Source organism: Spermophilus citellus (assembly GCF_964194105.1).
Source record: "Spermophilus citellus genome assembly, chromosome: 5".
Classification (NCBI taxonomy): Eukaryota; Metazoa; Chordata; class Mammalia; order Rodentia; family Sciuridae; genus Spermophilus; species Spermophilus citellus.
In genome coordinates this window covers 21371179-21388465 of record NC_138186.1, presented here as the reverse complement: position 1 = coordinate 21388465, position 17287 = coordinate 21371179, and the positions used below count along the sequence as shown (strand labels likewise).

Here is a 17287-nt window from a genome sequence, read left to right as displayed (position 1 = left end):
TCATGTATCAAAAATTCCTGGGCTGGGGATGTAGCTCATTGGTGGTAGATTGCTTGCCTTGCATGTACAAGGCCCTGGCTTCCATCTCTAGCACCATGGTGGTGGTGGTGTGGGGGGGAATGCTGAATTAATAGAAAAATTCTTGTTGAACATTTACTATGAGCAGGAATGTGCTATGTACAAAGGATCCAAGCTCAGCTGTATCTTCTCAGGGAGCTACAACGAAACTGAGAGCAATGACTCTTGGGAGATCCACCAGTAGTGGTAAGGAAAAGGAAGACTGAGACCTCAGGTTACACTCACCATTGACCCTTGCCCCCTGCTGTGCTCATTAAAAACACAATTTGCACACAAATGTTCTTACCAAGTCACTGAAACCTATTCTGACTGACATCAACTCATCATCAATAGTTGTAGGATATGATTGTGCAGTCATTTTGGAATCCAACCAACTGTTTTGGAATCCAACCCAAATAAATCTATCTGGGTCATGAGGTTTTTATGAGACATCCCAACATGTTGCTCTATGATTCAAAACTGTCTATGTGACAATAGCAACAGTCCGGTTTCCACATTGCTGATGAGATGTGATAATAGTATAATAATATGGAAGTCTAGCTCCTTTTCAGCTTTAACACTTTCTAATCACATTGGTACATTTATTCTGTATTACTGGGTCATTGATTGCCACCGTGTTCCATGAAGTCATTTATTTACCTATCTAGCATTTAGGTACCTGTCCCGTGCCAGGCACAATCTAGGCTAGAGATATAGTGGAGAACAAGAACCATTAGTTACCTGCTTTCATGGAGTATTCTCTTGAGTGGGTGAGTAGCATGTACAGAGACACGAATATACACACCAATGAAAGTAGGTAGAAAGAAATTAGACTAGATAGTCTGAGAAAACTTCCCGAGTGTCATTTAAGCAGAGATTGCAGTGATCAGATGTGGCTGGGTCTACCAAAAGGTCTGGGGTGGAGAATTTAAGTACAAGAATAGAAGCGTGCAAGAAATCCAGGGAATAAGAGCCAAAAGGCCCAGTGGGCTAGAACATGCTATGAGTCTCAGGGCCTGATCCTGTAAGGTTATTGCAGGCCATAGCAAGGCATTTGGAATGAGCAGTGAAAACCACTAGAGAATGTAGCAAAGACCACCTGTCACTCCCCAGGACCTAATTCTCCCCTTCTTGCTATAGGCTTGCAGCTATACAAAATAAGCCCACCTCCCCAGTACCCCTAGTCTTTGGGGGTACACACACAGGCTGTTTTCTGGCCAAAGGGATGTAGAAGTATTTCCTGAGACTTCTGAACAGGGGGTAGGAATGTTCCCTCCCCCTCCTCCACTCCTCTCTCCTGGCTGCAATACAGAACCACAGAAGAGGCCTGAACCTCCAGTGTCAGGAGACAGTCTTAGCAGCCTGGGCTGACAGTGCTGAGGGGTGCGATAAATTCCCCTTTGTTTAAATTCCTATTGTTCTGGTTTCCAGTGCTTTGCAAGTAAAGTGATTGCTGAACAAGACAGGCAGTTTGAAGTAGGAGAGTAGAAGGTCTGATTTGTGTCATATGACTGTCAACCTGGTTGTCAGTGGAGAAGGAGCTGCTGAGGTGTGAGGGGTAAGCACGAAGATTAGTTAGGAAGGTTTCACCGTTAGTTATCCAGGCATGAAAGAGAAAGCTTTGCCTCGGGGAGTTAAGGCAGAGGTGGAGGAAAACCAAGGGGCTTGAATATAACTTGCAAGAATTGCCAGGGGACTTGCTGATGGAGGGAGAGACAGGAGACTTTCTCTGGTTGAGCCACCACATTGACATGGGGAAGAACAGCTCTGAGGATATGGGAGGAGGGCTCTTCTTTGGCCACACTGAATTTGACACGCATACTGGATGTCCCAGTGGGATATCCACTAGGCGTTTGGATATGTGAGTTTGGAACTCAGCAGGGAGGGCCAAGTTGGTGATATAAATTTGGGACGCTGGCATCTAGAGATATTTAATGCCATGTGTTTAGTGGAGCTGACAGGAAGAAAGTGTGGATGCATAAATGGGAGCCACAGATGCAGCCTTCTTTCAGAAAAGGGACGAATAAAACCAAGTGGGTGTGGTGTCATGAAAGCAAAGAAAGGGAACTAGTCAAACTAGGTCAGAAGCTGCTGAGAAGTCAGTTAAGATAAGAATAAACTGCTGGAGCCTTTGGCAGCTTGGAGGGTGTGGGTACTCTTATCAAGATCACTTCCACGCAGCAGTGGGACAAGACGCCTGAGTGGACTGGGGGAAGGATGGAGTGAGGCACTGGAGGTGATGCAGGGAGCTCAGGTTTGGGGGCAGTTTTGCTGTGAGAGGGGAGAAATGAAGCTACGGTCTGCAATCCCATTTGCTGCCTATAGTGGTCCTATCAAGCACGGGAGTCACTAGATGCATGTGATTGCTTCCATTTAAATGAACTAAAATGAGTTTAAATAACAAATGCAGTCCCTCCATCACTCCAGCCACATCTCAGGTGCTCCACAGCCACCTGTGCCCATGGTTAGAGGACTAGACACCACAGGGAGACTGAATTTCCCCTCTGCAGCAAGTGTTCTTGGACAGCTCTGGCCTCAAAGCTCCCCTAAGAAATCTCAGAGCTTGGGAGGCTGAGGCAGGAGAATCATGGGTTCAAAGCCATCCTCAGCAACTTAGAGAGGCTCTAAGCAACTTAGTGAGACCCTGTTTTTAAAAAAAGAGTGGGGATGTGGCTCAGTGGTTAAGTGCCCCTGGGTTCAATCCCTGGTACAAAAAAAAAAAAAAAATCATGTATTATTTTGGTTTGCTTTGCCTCCTTAGACTATGTAAGAGAGAGAATGGGAGAAAAAGTAAAGGCTGTGTTTACCTGTTTGGTTCATGCTATGGTTTGGATATGGATTGTGACCACCAACACTCATATTGAGGTTTGATTCCCAATGTAGCAGTATTGGGAGGTGAGGCCTTTAGGGGATGAGTAGGTCACGGGCTTAATACTCATGAATGGATGGATACAGTCTTGCAGAAGCTGTCCCTCTCACAGGACTAAAGTAGTTACCAGGAAAACAGGCAGTTGTAAAGCAAGCGTGCCACCCCTCCCCATCACCCTCTGGCACATGACACTCTCTATTCGGCTTCTCTGTCATAAGGCCCCTACCAGAGACTGAGCAGATGCTGACACCATCCTCCTGGAATTCTAGAATCATGAGCCCGGACCAACCTCATTTCTTTATAAATTATCCATTCTCCAAGTTTTCTATTTGCTTCAGTAACTTAGAGGTGTAACTACCGTTGGTCTCATGGCTTTGTCCAAATTCTTCAGGCTCGTGTTTATGAACTAGGATGATAACTTCCAACACTTGAAGAGATCAGAAATCTGCACCTTTTGAGAAGGTAACCAGGGGAAGGTATTTATTTATTCGGGGTCCTAGGAATTGAACCCAGGACCTCATGCCTGCTAGGAAAGTGCTCTACCCCCAAGCTACATCCCCAGCCCCACGATTTGCAGGTTTGTGATTGTTCTTACCTTCATTCAACCTTTTATAAAAGGGGATAGAAATAAGCCTCTCAGCCACTGGGAGGTAGCTCTCCCTCTCCCTCTACGCTCTTCTCTCCTGGGGCTGCAGATCACACCAAAGCAGCTGCGACGGAATGGAAAAGCCAACTGTGCAAACATTCACTTCCCCAGTCACAAGGTGGAAAGGAAAAACGCCAAAGAAGAGAGCTTGGGAAAACGGCCAAAGAGCAATGGCTCCCTGAGGAGAACATGAAATAAGACCCTACAGCGACGGCATGAAGGAAATGGGAAATCAGATCCAACCATGCTTGGGTCAGAGAAGACCACTGGGCTTGGGGGTAATGACTAGAAAGGAAAAGAGGGGTGTGAAGGCTGCAGCATGCATGGCCTGGGAGGGGCACTCTGTCGTTCAGTAAACCCTTTGAAGAACAGGATTTGGGCAGCCTAAATACCCTCCCCTAACTCCACGTTCACATGAAAGTTCTCACTACCATTCCCACCTGTGGTTGGTGGGTGCCATCTGGGTAGGAATCAAGAAGCCTACAGGATACGTGGGGAAAACTGAACAAGGATTCCCAAGAAGAGCTTCTTTTCAGAAACAAAACTGCCAAGAGATTAATGTTGGTGGTAAATGTCACGCTGGGAAACACAGACTAGATGAAGAGTTCTCTTATTTAGCTTTTTCTAGAAATGCCTTGTGCATCAGGGGGACTATCAGACTAAACTCCTTAAGGTGCACAAACCGGTTCCCTTTCATGGCAGCTCACGGGACAAAAGGGGATGAACTCAGAATTATCTCCCAAACACAGGACAGAACACAGTCTTAGCACATTATCTTCTCCCTCATGAAGCTGGTGATGGTTCTCTACGATCTGTAAAGACCAAACACGTTACGGCATCCATGTCCCTCTAGGCCTGGGTTCCTTCTCTGTCCCATCTGTGCACATCCCCCCATGGTCACTCCTGTATTCCCTGTGGGTGATGAGGCTGGACAGCCACAGGGGAAGCCACACCATGAAGGGGCCAAGGGAGCAGTCAAAAAGAGTGGGTCCCTGGGGTGAGTCTGGGCTCGGGGACACTGGTCCCTGAAGAGGGATGGGAGGTCTGCGGCCACTCACAGGTGTGTTTTTGACAGTCTGTGGTTCTTAAATTTCATGCTGTCATGTGAGTGAAAATCTTGGTCTATGTTAACATAGCCATGATGGAGACTCTGGATGAGCTGTGGACATAATGACCATGAATGTGGACATAAGATTTCAGAGACCACTCACATTTATATCTGTATTTATGCTCACCAAAGGCCAATGTCAGCATGACTGACAGCAAAAAATGCAGGTTTAACAGGGGGGTGGATAAAGTCACAGGAGAACGGAGCCCTCGCGTGCGCACAACGGCACAGGCACCATCAACACCACCGAGCCCAGATGTCAGGCTGAGGACCCGAGACCATCTGTCTCTGTAAAGGCCACTTCATTAGCAGGGAGAGAAACAGGAAACAGGCCGTAACAAATGTTTCTAGTCTCTGTTACAGCCATAAGTGGACTAAATGCCTATTTAATTAATACTTTAATAATGTCACAAATCTAACTTTATCTCAAGAGATGGAGACAGGTTAGCAGAGCCATTAAATGACATCCCATTACAGTAAGTAACTGAGGCTTACTCAGGAGTGGGAAATACATGACATTTGAGAATTCTGTGCTGCCAAAACCTTAAAATCATTAATGTCATTTTAGATTTAAAAAAAAAAATTATGTGAAAAGGCATCAGGTAAACTCCAGTTATTCAAATCAAAATGCCAAAATAGATTAAATAAAAAATTGACTCTAAAGCTAGGCTCTTCTGCTACTAAACCCAACAAGGGTGAATGGGTAATTCTGTTTCAGGAAAAGACCATTATCCATCACATGGAAGCCCTATATTTGAATCATATTGGTTTTGAAATTGTGTGTTGTTAATATTTTGGTTTTATAGCTATTTGGAAGTTGCAAGAACTAATATAAATTCCTTAGGAGATATTTGCACACATTTCAATAATATTGTAACAACGTATTTTAACTCAAAGAGAGAGCTGTTAGAAGTGACACAGCAGTGACACATACAGGCACTGGAGCCACGGAGACTTGGGTTTGAACCCTGGCTCCTCTACCTCTTTGTGTGTGGCCATGGGTAAACTTCGTTTTCCATTTGCAAACTGGGGATAATAATTGTGCTCATATCATAAGCTTATTGAGTGGGTTAAATACCAATAGCACTCAGTGGTGCCAAGGTACAGGGGACTGATTCAGTAAACGTTAGCTTTTGCTTAATGGCTTCACTAGCAAATTAAACAAGGTCCAGGGATTAGAGGTATCCGTTTCCTTATCTGTAAAACAAGGCAATTAATAGGATGCATTTTACTTGGTTAATAAGAAATTTAAGTGTATCTATATGTGTCAGTATATACGTGCATATAACTTAGCATAGCACCTAAACTTAGAAAATGCTTAATAAGTAGCTATTGTTATCAAATCCCAATCATCATGATAGTCTCAGTTCCTCCTTAATAGCAAAACAGTGTTCATCTGTTCAGCACCCTGCTGTGGCCTGCTATCCACAGGTTGGAGGTCACAGAAAGGGAGGTCTCAACCCAGATTCTTCTCAGCTCCTATACACCTAACCCCAACATGTCAGGACTTGTAGATGATTCTTTCTAAAAAGAGGTAGAGGAGTGGAACTCACACTGGAACTGTAGCAAAAATTCTCTCAATATTATGTAAAACAGATATGAATGGGGAACTGAGCTAGAGCGAGACAGCACTTAATTCCTCCCCTCCCACCATGCTGACAACCTAACTTTGGTTTGGAGGAAGATCTGAGTCCTTTCCCAGAATTGACACAGAGCAAATATCAAGCAAGACATGCTTTCAAAAGGCAGAGGTTAGAAGGGACACAAGCATCAACTTGGCTTTTGAACAAGAGCAGGTTGGACACAAAGCACCCTATTCTACAACCATCGAAGACCCTGCAGTAGCAACACCTCTCAATGAGAGAATCATATTTTCAGATCTCCGTATTCCATGCTGGAAGTTCAAAGGGCCTGTGAGCTACCTTTCTCAACTGGGCCAATGATCCATCCGTCTTGCACCCCTGACCTTCTGCTCTGTCATGTGAGGATGTGACCCAGGGAGCATCAGCCTTAGCTGCAACCCTTTCTTCCCCTCTCAGACTCCTGAGGGTTGGTTTCTATGGAGATAGAGGTCACTGCTTTAAAACTGCCTGGAGATCCCAACTCTGACTTCTCCATTAAATCACAGAAAGGCCTGGATGCTGGGCCCGGGGCTCATTTGGCCCCCAATATTTGCTAGGTCTGATATGTTCTTAGACCAGCAAGTGGAGGGTGGTTTCCAAATAGCTTTTCCCCAGAAGAGTCACTTGAAAACATGAAAAAATTGAAACTTTTCCCATTCAGAGAAAGGCCCCTCATCTAGCAGCTCTTCAACACATTTTTGGGAGCAGACAATCTGAAATCAACTACATTGCAAATAGGGCCCACCATCGTCCTCTCAAGAAGGCAGTCAAAGGGCACTTAATGCCAGAGTACAGCAAACATATAGGACCAGGCCAACAACTGCCTTCCAGATAAGGAGCAAGTTCCGTGAGTTCACACTGAAAAACAGAGAAGGACTGGGGATGAAGCTCAGTGGTTTGCCTCCCATGTGTAAGGTCCTAGGTTTAATCCCCAGCACAGCAAAAAGACTAAAATAAAAACACAGAGAAAATGTACATAAGCATTTTTTCTAATACCCAGGGAAAGGGAAAGGAGAACTTTATGAATATATCTAAGTCTTGAAAATGGCTACCAATATTCTATTTTCTTAATACTTGTCTTAGCAATTAACAGAGCATTTGTGAAAGACGGACACTTAGGTGATCTGATAGAAGAGTCAGGGTCCCCTGGAATGATTCATCCAGGAGAATTTTTTTTCTAGAGTTTATTATCCTTTCCAATCTCTGAAGTGGTTAGGACTTTTAAAGTGCAGTATGTGGAGCTCTGAATGGATGCTCTAAGGGAGGTCATTTAATAAGCAGGCCACTGGAAAACAATTATGAGGTAGAGCCTCACCCCCCTGCCCCGCCACCTAGCCAGCACCGATATTTTCCTCTGACTCTGAGCTAGCAACTCAGTCCAAAGTTTCCTTTTCACTGACATTCCCAAGCTTTCTGTGAGCCCCCAAATCCCTCCAAGGCCCGAGCAAAGAAGAAGGGTTAATTATCTCAGTGCAGGATTCTTGCTCTCTGCAGAGTGGCGTCCATTCAGCCCATCACATCCCTATGGGTGCACAAACACGGAAACATTCACCAATGTTTCTCTGGAACTTCATAGCTTATGGATGTCAACTGACTCATCCTCTCAACCCTCAGCAAAGTCTTTCAGAGATTAAAAAAAAAACTGACTAAAAGCAGTGAAGAGAAACTCGTTCAAGATCGCAACTGGTGAGTGTTGTGGCTTGGATCACAATCCAATGTAGACTCTACCCCAGCTCTTCCTCAACTACTAACATGTGATCATGCACACCCATGTGCACTTGGGTGTGCGATGAAGAGAAAGAAGGCATCACGGGGAGTGGACAACCATCTCTGACTTGACTCAGTGAAATGTCTGAATTCCTCACCATTAAGGCATAGGGATATGATGCTTTCAATCCATGTTTTCAACCCAGTACAAATGAACATCTGCCCATCTCAAAAAAATCATTTTCTTGCACCGTGATGTAGATGCATCACTGAATTGTGTACACTTAAAAATGGAAGAAATGGCAAATTTTATGTTCTATATATTTTGTAACAGAAAAATAACTTCTTTTTTAAAATACTTGATACGAGGACAAGACAATACTCCTCTGGGACGTATGTGAATTAAAACCTATGCTGGAAATAATTTATATTGTATATATCATGGCACTGAATCAATGTGACCTTTGCCACAGTTGCCTCTGACCTATTAGATAATCATTGCTACATCCAAAGGACATTTTTCAGAGTCTTGCATCATTTGACAACACATTGACCCCTTCCTTGGCCCCCAGTTACCAACCTATTCTGACATGCCACTGACCACTCAAGCCATTCCTTCCTGTCTTGCTCAACTGGTTTTTCTACCTCCACTTTTTTTTAATCTCATGCTATAAGGCCCTGGGGTGATCTTAGTTATTCTGGTAGCCTTAAGTGGCTACCTTTACTCTGAAGATCCACAGACTTTGCTCCTGAACTTCTGAATGGCAAATCACCTGCTAAAGCAATAGCCACAGATCACCTGAAGATACCACCAACTTGCCATGCCTGAAACACAAGTCATCATTCTCTCCCCTCTGCAACCCCCACAGAGGAAAGGGAGTGGCCAGTAGCTTCAACCGGTAGATGCTGGAATCAGAATACCTGGGCTGAATCTCATGCTTCACATCCATTCAGGGACCTAAGTGGACCACCTGGTCATTCTGCCCTTTCTCTGCTCTTCAGTCCCCTAGGCAGTGGACTCTCTCTCCTTAGAGTCTCTCCTTGCCCACGGTCCTGCCCTTCCTTCAGGCTCTTCCCCTTCCTCACCTAGATACAGCAATAGCTGCCCAGCTCCTGGCCTGGCTTCTTCCTGGGCCTACTGACCACTGTGGCCTGAGTGAACCCACTAAAGCAAGCCTCCAAAGGTTTTCCTTTCTTGCTTGGGATCCTTCAGTGGCCTGACACTGTTGTCACGAAGCACACTGTTGTGTGTTTTTCCATTGTCCAGGCTTAGCTATGCTTGACTCAGGCTCCGCACAAGCCCTAATCACCCACAGTACCCAGAATGCACTAGGCTCAGCCAAATTCTAGTGACCCTCAGTTCCCAGAATTCACTGGGCTTCAGCTAAAATCTAGTGATCCACAGTACCCAGAACACCAAACTCTAGCCAAACTATGACCTGCAGCGCCCAGAATACACTAGGCTCCTCCAGCCTCTAAGAACCTACTGGGAATAACAAACACAAAACTCATGGCTAAGGGGTCTCTTTTGATGCCCTCAGTCCAATCAGAGCCTGTCCATGGATCTCTACTCGCTGAACTCAGTCCCAGAAGGCAGGAAGACATGTCTGCCTCTGCATCTTTAGCATATGACAGTGCCCAGCATTTATTATGCAATCAAGTGACAAGCTGTGGTTCTCTTGGTACCTGGTAGGATCTCAAATATTTGCCAAGCAAGCCAGGAGAGGTAGCACTCATCTGCAATCCCAGCAACTTGGGAGACTGAGGGAGGAAGGTCGCGAGTTTAAGGCCAGCCTCAACAACTTAGTGAGACCCTGTCTCAAACAACAAAAACAACAAAAAAGACTGGGGATGTATCTCAGTAATAGAGTACCCCTGGGTTCAATACCCAGTGCTGGAAAAAAAAAATGTTTGCCAAGTGTTGTGGTTTGGATATGACGTGTCCCCCAAAAGCTCCTGTGTTAAGGCAGGAATGTTCAGAGGTGAAATGATCGAATTGTGAGAAGCGTAAACTCATCAGCCGGCCCTAGTTTGAATGGACTGACTGCATGGTAAATCTAGGCACATGGGGTATGGCTGGAGGGCTAGGTCACGGGGGGCATGCCCTGGGAGGGTGCATCTTCTCTGTGGCCCCTTCCCCTCTCCCTCTTTTTCCAGAATGCCATGAAGGAGCAGCTTCCCTCCACTATGCCCTTCTGCCGAGATGTTCTGCCTCACCTTGGACCCAGAGCAAAAGATTCTGCTGCCCATGGACTCAAGCTCTGAACCCATGAGCCAAAATAAACTTTCCCTCCTCCAAGTTGTTTTGGTCAGATATTTTGGTCACAGCCACGTTAAGCTGACTAACAGACTGAGCAAGTGAAGGCAAGAGAAAGTGCTCTTCTGTTTTCACGTGGGTCACCAAAAAACAAAACGTATACAACTTGAAGCAGAGCTCATCGGGCATGATGCACTCATTGCTTGCTGCTCAACACCAGGTAAGTCACATTTCTCTGCATGCTCTCAGGCAAGATCATGCCTCTTCACAAACAGGGGGTCTTGGCAAACCCAGTAACGACTTTACTTCCCACCCAGTACCTTTGGATATTTGTAAGGAGTCTCGTGCTCTTCACTTGCTTGCAAGGTGATTGATTCATTTCATCTTTCTCATTCTTCTTTCAAGGATGAGAAAACAAAACACCGCCAGTCCAATATTGAATGAATACCTGAAATTCCTGGATTCCCTCTTCTAGCCATCCCAGCTTTTAGTTTTGCATCCTATCCTGTCTTTCCAGATGGGAAAAAGAAAATCCCAGAGGGTATAATAGGATTCCTGGAATATATCTGCAAACTAAACAGGCAAATATTTGGTAAGAGAGAAGAAAGGAGTTGGGGTCAGTGAGGGCAAGGCTAATGACTTGAGGGCAGGGTCTAGAACCTGGGGAAAGGGAAGTTGTTAACCATTAATCCTACCCTATCTCTGCATCTCTTCCCAGGTGGCCTTTGTATCTACCTGATGCAGTGTCACACAGAGAGCAAGAAAAAAAGTCCACCAAAGCTAGTTTTTAGTGTGGAATTGAAGAAGGCACAAGTGTGGGACCACGCACCCCTAGTTTCATCTCTACGTGAAATTTCAACATGGAAGGGGGCTGATGGTTGAACTTAGGATGCTAAAGCCATGGGATTCTAAACTGGGGTACAGGGGGGCCCAGTCATTTTTCCCATTTGTTTTTGTTTCCCACCTTTCTTCTCTATGAGTTATTCTAGAAAGGGACCCCATGTTTCCCATGGAACGTGGTTTGAAAACCCATCCGCTGATTCCAGAGAGGGAGAGGAGAGCTCAGAGAGATCAAGCCATCTGTCATGGTCACAGCCAGTCAATGGTGGGAAATCAGATCTCCTGATTTCCAAATCTTTCCACTTCCCAGTTTAGTATAGTGGACAGTTTTGTTTCAAACCAAAGCACATGCACCAGTAAGATTTCAGTCTGGGAAAAAACCTAGACCATAAGGTACGTGCAATTTAAAAACATCCTCCTCTATGTGGGGACGGCATCCAAATATTCTTAATTTAAAAATATCCAGCTACCTGTATCTGCTGTTTATTTCCCCCCTCTGATTTTGAGACAGACCTATCTTTACCCAATTCAAAACACCCAAAGAAATAAGCACTTTGATGTCTTTCTATCCATTTAGGCAACATATGCATGTTTTCTTGCCCTAACTTCTGGGAAGAAGACTAGGTAGGCATGTGGGTCTCAGTGATGCTGTTGGCCACTCTTCTTTCTCAGCCCTCATCTTTCCATTCTGAACATGCAGGTGAGACAATAGATCCTTACATTCCCTATAGACATACAGATACTTGCATTCTTTTTCAGAGAAAATCTATAAAAAGTCAGATTTTAGATAACATGTAAGTAGGGACAGAAAGACAGGTCTGACTAACTGAAATTTGCAGGATTAGTAAACTGTGGCATGTGTGGCCCCTGCTCCACTGTCACTCACTAGCCATCACGGCATCCCAACTCCCAAGGGACCGGGACTCCATCACCAGGTGCTTCTATTCTCACTCACCAGCCCCTGCAGATGCCAGCAGCTCTGTGTGCTCAGAGATGGGATTAGAAGGGAGAAAGGGTGGTAGAGGGAAACCGTGCCATTCATTTTTTTTTTTTTTTTTTTTTTTTGCTTATAAATTGGCTCCTTTGCTTTTCTCAACTTGCCTGCGGAGTTTATAATGGGTTTCAGTGACAGAAACAAGAAATGGAGAGAGACTGATCTGCTCTGATTTCCCAGTCATGCCCTCTTTCAACCTGGGTCAAACCAAAAAAGAAAGAAAGAAAGAAAGAAAGAAAGAAAGGGAGGGAGGGAGGGAGGGAGGGAGGGAAAGAAAGAAAGAGAGAGAGAGAGAGAGAGAGAGAGGGAGGGAGGGAGGGAGGGAGGGAGGGAAAGAAAGAGAGAGAGAGAGAGAGAGAGAGAGAGAGAGAGAGAGAGAGAGAGAAGAAAGAGAGAGAGAAAGAAAGAGAGAGAAAGAAGGAAAATGGCTTCTCAGAGGCCATTCTTTAGTAGAGCTGGTCCCACCAGGTGAACAGGGTCTCGCCCACAGGGTTTCTGTGATGGGGAAGGGCAGGCGGGGGACAGAGAGACAGACCCACCAAGCACCTTCCTGAATGTCATGCAAACATTTGCTCCCAGGAAGGAAGAGCCAGAGCCACGCCTGCCGATGGCACAGTCTCCATTCTTTTCGACAACTCGCTCTATGGAGCCCTTTGGCTCAGTCCACTAAAAAAATATATCTTACAGCACAGCGGTGATGCTTAACTATCCTGTTGATGAAAATAGGTCCCCAAATTTTAGGCAGTTTACACAAGGCCATATAATAAGATAACACAAGTTTTGGGACTTCAGAAAAACAGAAGTATAAGAATATATAGGTGAGTAAGCAGAAAAAAGCCACCTCACATCAGCACATCAGAAATTATTCAACCACTTCAACTGAGAGTCTAAAACCCATCATGTCATGTGAGAAGGAGAACACTACCTGACCCAGAGCAAACTCAAGATTTTTTCTGAGTCTATTTACCAGCCAAGTCAAGACTTGGCTTCTAATTTGCAAAGTAATCAGTAACTTAGTCATCTGAGAAATTTCAAGTCACTTCCTGATTATGGGTAAAACTTACCCAATTATTTAGGCTGTGTAAGTTGGAAGGAGAGTTATTACAATGAGAACATCTCTGAGAGGAATTTTCAGGAAAATTTTTCATTGCTTTTAGACCAAAAAAGAAAAAAAAAAAGTTTCATTTATTTGCCCACACTAAGTAAGTTCTCTCTGCTAGCAAAAAGGCATTGTTCATTATTTCAAGTTGGGAAAATAATATGGGCTGGGGGTACAGCTCAGTGGTAAAGTGATTGCCTAGAATTCCTGAGGCCTGGGTTCCATCCCTGCCATCAAATAAACAAATGAAATGATATATTTCTCTCTTACAAAACATCATATCGGGGCTGGGGATGTGGCTCAAGCGGTAGCGCGCTCGCCTGGCATGCGTGCCGCCCGGGTACCATGACCAGATGCTTCTTTTGAAGAAAGATACATCTTGGATGATGCTGTGTCCCTTTGCCTGTGACATTATAGAATCCTGGATGGGAAAGGGATTCATAGCCCGGTCCACCATGACTGCTTAGATTCAGAAGTGACCATCTCTTTAGTTTTTGATAAGACTTTATTTTCATAAACAAGTGGAAATGTGATCTACTTACTTTTTTTCTTGGTCTGTGTTCCTTATTGGCTAAATCGTGTGTGTGTGTGTGTGTGTGTGTGTGTGTGTGTGTGTATGTCCAGAGGTAAAGATAAAATTATAAAATTAAATCATTAAGCCACTGATGTAGCCCCAGTGTATTTAATTATTTAGCATCTCACAATGGACTCAGAGATATGCAGGCAGGAACCTCTCCTGTGGCCCTGCATAAACTCACTTGGCATGGCCCAGTCTCTGTTGCTACTGCCAATGTACACTTTACTTCTGTGTAAAGACTTCCAGAGAAGATGCCAACAGTCTCTATTTCATGTCCCAATTACACAACTACTTCTCACTTTGGCAACTTGAAGAAAACAAAAGTTTAAAGGGTAGAATATTTAACCACAATGTACCTTAACAAATAAATCCAAAGCCGGGGTGGTGGGGGGAACAAAGAAAAAAACTCTTGGGCAGACTTGCAAATAAAGCAGAAAACATTCACAAGTCAGCAGCATTTCTCAAAATGACACGTCCACCTTCCTCGTAAGCTGCACGAGAAATCACAACAGCAAGAATAGTTACTTCCCTATTTACATGGCCAAGCATATGCAAGATTGAAAAAAGAAGGATGCACAGATCTGTGATGAGAAAGGTCAGGCAAAGGCACTGAGATAAAAACCTGGTTAAAAGGGGAGAAAACTTAGAATCATTAAAAATGTAAGTTCCAAATAATCAACGCCCCAAAGTCTTAAACTTTTCTTTAGAGTTAGGAACTCCTTTACCCCTGTGACCCAACTTATTAATAAATTTCCCTAAAGCAAAACAAATTCTCAAGTTTCACCTAAGCATGCCTAAAAACACCAACAAGCATATGAATTGGAAATTTGTAGTCACCCTGCCCTGTTGACCAGGAGCATCTTTCTGAATTTCCCGTCTCCAGCCTGTGGGTTCTCCAAACTGCCATGATTCAAAAAGATGGGCTACCCCAGCCCAGCCACCACCCCTGTTTCCTACCCTTGCCAAGTATGGGTCTTCTGCCATCTCCCAAACGAATCCCCCTAATTTTCATTGTTTACTATCCTCTCCTTGAGCTCCAAGTCACAGCCTTTTGCTTTATTTCAATTTTGCTATTCCAGATGCTTTCTTAACTCTGACAGTGGGCCACCGGTTGATACTTGGACATTTTCATGACAATGGCATTTATCATCATGTTTGAATGTTAGACCCACATCTAAGAAAACACAACCATTATTTTCTATACCATATTTTACTGGCAAACAATTGTAAAAGTGCTTACACAAATACATGTAATAAAATAACACAAATGATGGAGATAGGAAAATGGGACAATGGCAACATTAAAGTAGGAAGTCCAGTTGAAACTAGGAAGGGAGGTCAGAACTTCGAGCTGGTATCATCAGGCCCACACATGAATTCATTACATCAGTGGTTGAAAAGTTCTGGCCCACTGGACAAATCTGGCTGACCATCTGCTTCAAAAACAAAGTTTTATTGGAACACAGCCACCCCTATTCATTTACATATTCTTTATAGCTGCTTTTATGCTACAGTGGCAGAATTGAGTAGCTGCAACTGACACCAAATGGCCCATGAAACCTGAAATATTTATTTGCTGGCCCTTTACAGGAAAAAATGTGCCAATGTCCAGGTTATATGATTCTTTACCTAGGAGATAAAAGCTAAGCAATTCCCTAGGATGAGCACACTCTTTGTATAGTTCTGAAGTAGAAGAGAACTTTCTACTATAGAGCTTGCTATTTAATAAAAAGTCTTTAGCATCATTTTTTTACAGCAAGATAAATATAGCAACAGGTTTCACAGGACCCACGGCACAATGATGTCATAGTCAGTAAAGAGGTTCTATGTAAATCTGAAACACATGAGGTTCAGGTTCAAATCATGCCTGGTCTGGTGTCATTCAGGGATAGTCTCTTGAGATGGCAAAGGCCAGTCACATGTGCAGCCCTTCCCTGGCCCTGGCAGACATGGCTAATGGATCCAGGGGTTCTCTTCTGCTGAGCACTTCCTCAGAAGTCTCCCTGTTCTCTGGCAGCCTTAAGCCATCCTTCGCACTTGGCAGGCAAGATAAAACCAATATGCCATCTTTGCTGTAAAGCAATTTGTGGGTGGTGAGGCTGGGGTTATACTGTCTGCTAAGTCCCCAAAGCACAGATATTCTGTTTTTTCACAGTACAGAACTATACCCTTCAATGAGAGTCCACAGAGGAGGACTGGACTGCCATCCTCCCTCAACAATCAGTCTGACAAGGATGGCTGCCCAGAGAGAAGATCCCATCAGACAGACAGAGAGCAGGGCCAGGAGACTCCCCAGGAAAAGAGCTGTGAGCTGTTGTGCTGCACAGACCCACAGGGACCAGGGCCACAGAGAACATCACAGGCACTTTGTCTGGAGGCCTTCAAGCCCAACACCCACAGAACGGCCAGACACCTAGGTCCGCTGACCTTGTCACACATACATTTTGAAAGAGTTCTCCGAGCCATGAGGGCTCCAAAATAAACATAAACAAACTGGAAAAGATGATCCCCAAGAAACTACAATTCAGTAAAATGTTGGAAGAGGATGCCACAAACACCAATCATGTATTCAGAAAAATATACCTGTAGCTTTTTTCTACACCCCTTTTTTCCTTGTAGCTAAAAAGCTAGGTCATGAATTGATTATATTTCTGGTGGAACAAAAATTTCGTTATATAAAGAAGTCTTTTATTAGGAATGTTTAAGAGAATTCAAATATTCTTATTGTATCGTGATGGAAACTGCTACCAAATCTATACCTGACTCCTACCCATACTGTCAAGGGGAGAGAGAAAGACAAAACATGTCATAAACTATCCTTCAGTGTTCCCCAAAGATCTTTCCACTCAGTGACTAAAAAGCATGAAATATCCACCATGCTTGAAATGTTCCTTCTCTTTAATGGCATGTGGTTGTCTTCTAGAAAGTCGACAACGAATAAGTGAAACATAATCACGTTTGACAGCAGAGGTAATGCAGCCAACAAACATGACGGAATAATGAAGTAAAACTTTCTTAATCCCCTTTTTAAACAAAGCAAATGCTACCAAATCTTGCCATTTATTCTTCTAACACTTAGAGATCAATTCCAGACCATTAAGGTCACCTCTGGGCATGTGAGAATATAGAAAATTTGCACTCCATATGGTCTTAGAGGGGAAAAAGAAGAAGAAAAATAAAAACTTGAAGAGACAATGCAAATGCTAAGTCCAAACCCTATAGTAAAAGAAATCTAGTATGCTCTTTCAGAACCAAGTACAGGGATACCCAAGTATGCACTGGATTTGGAAGTGCACAGAAAATAACAATGCAGAAAATTCCAGAGGAAAGCAAAAGCCACTCCATAACAGCTACGGGCTGATCCCCGCTTCTCCAAGCCACTGTGCAACCTTCTGTGTCCTATGATGGGCACTGAGCCCAAGCTGAAGGTAAGGATTAAGTAAATGCTGGACAGTATCATCTTAAAAAAAAAAAAAAAAAACCAACCTCTTTCACAATCATCAAGGCCTCT

At 44.1% G+C, this 17287-nt stretch overlaps 1 protein-coding gene across 3 annotated transcripts in view; it reads right to left on the bottom strand.

Moving 5' to 3' along the window:
- SLC22A23 (solute carrier family 22 member 23) overlaps positions 1–17287 on the bottom strand; it is a 187925-nt gene that overhangs the window by 123929 nt on the left and 46709 nt on the right. The window lies entirely within an intron of this gene.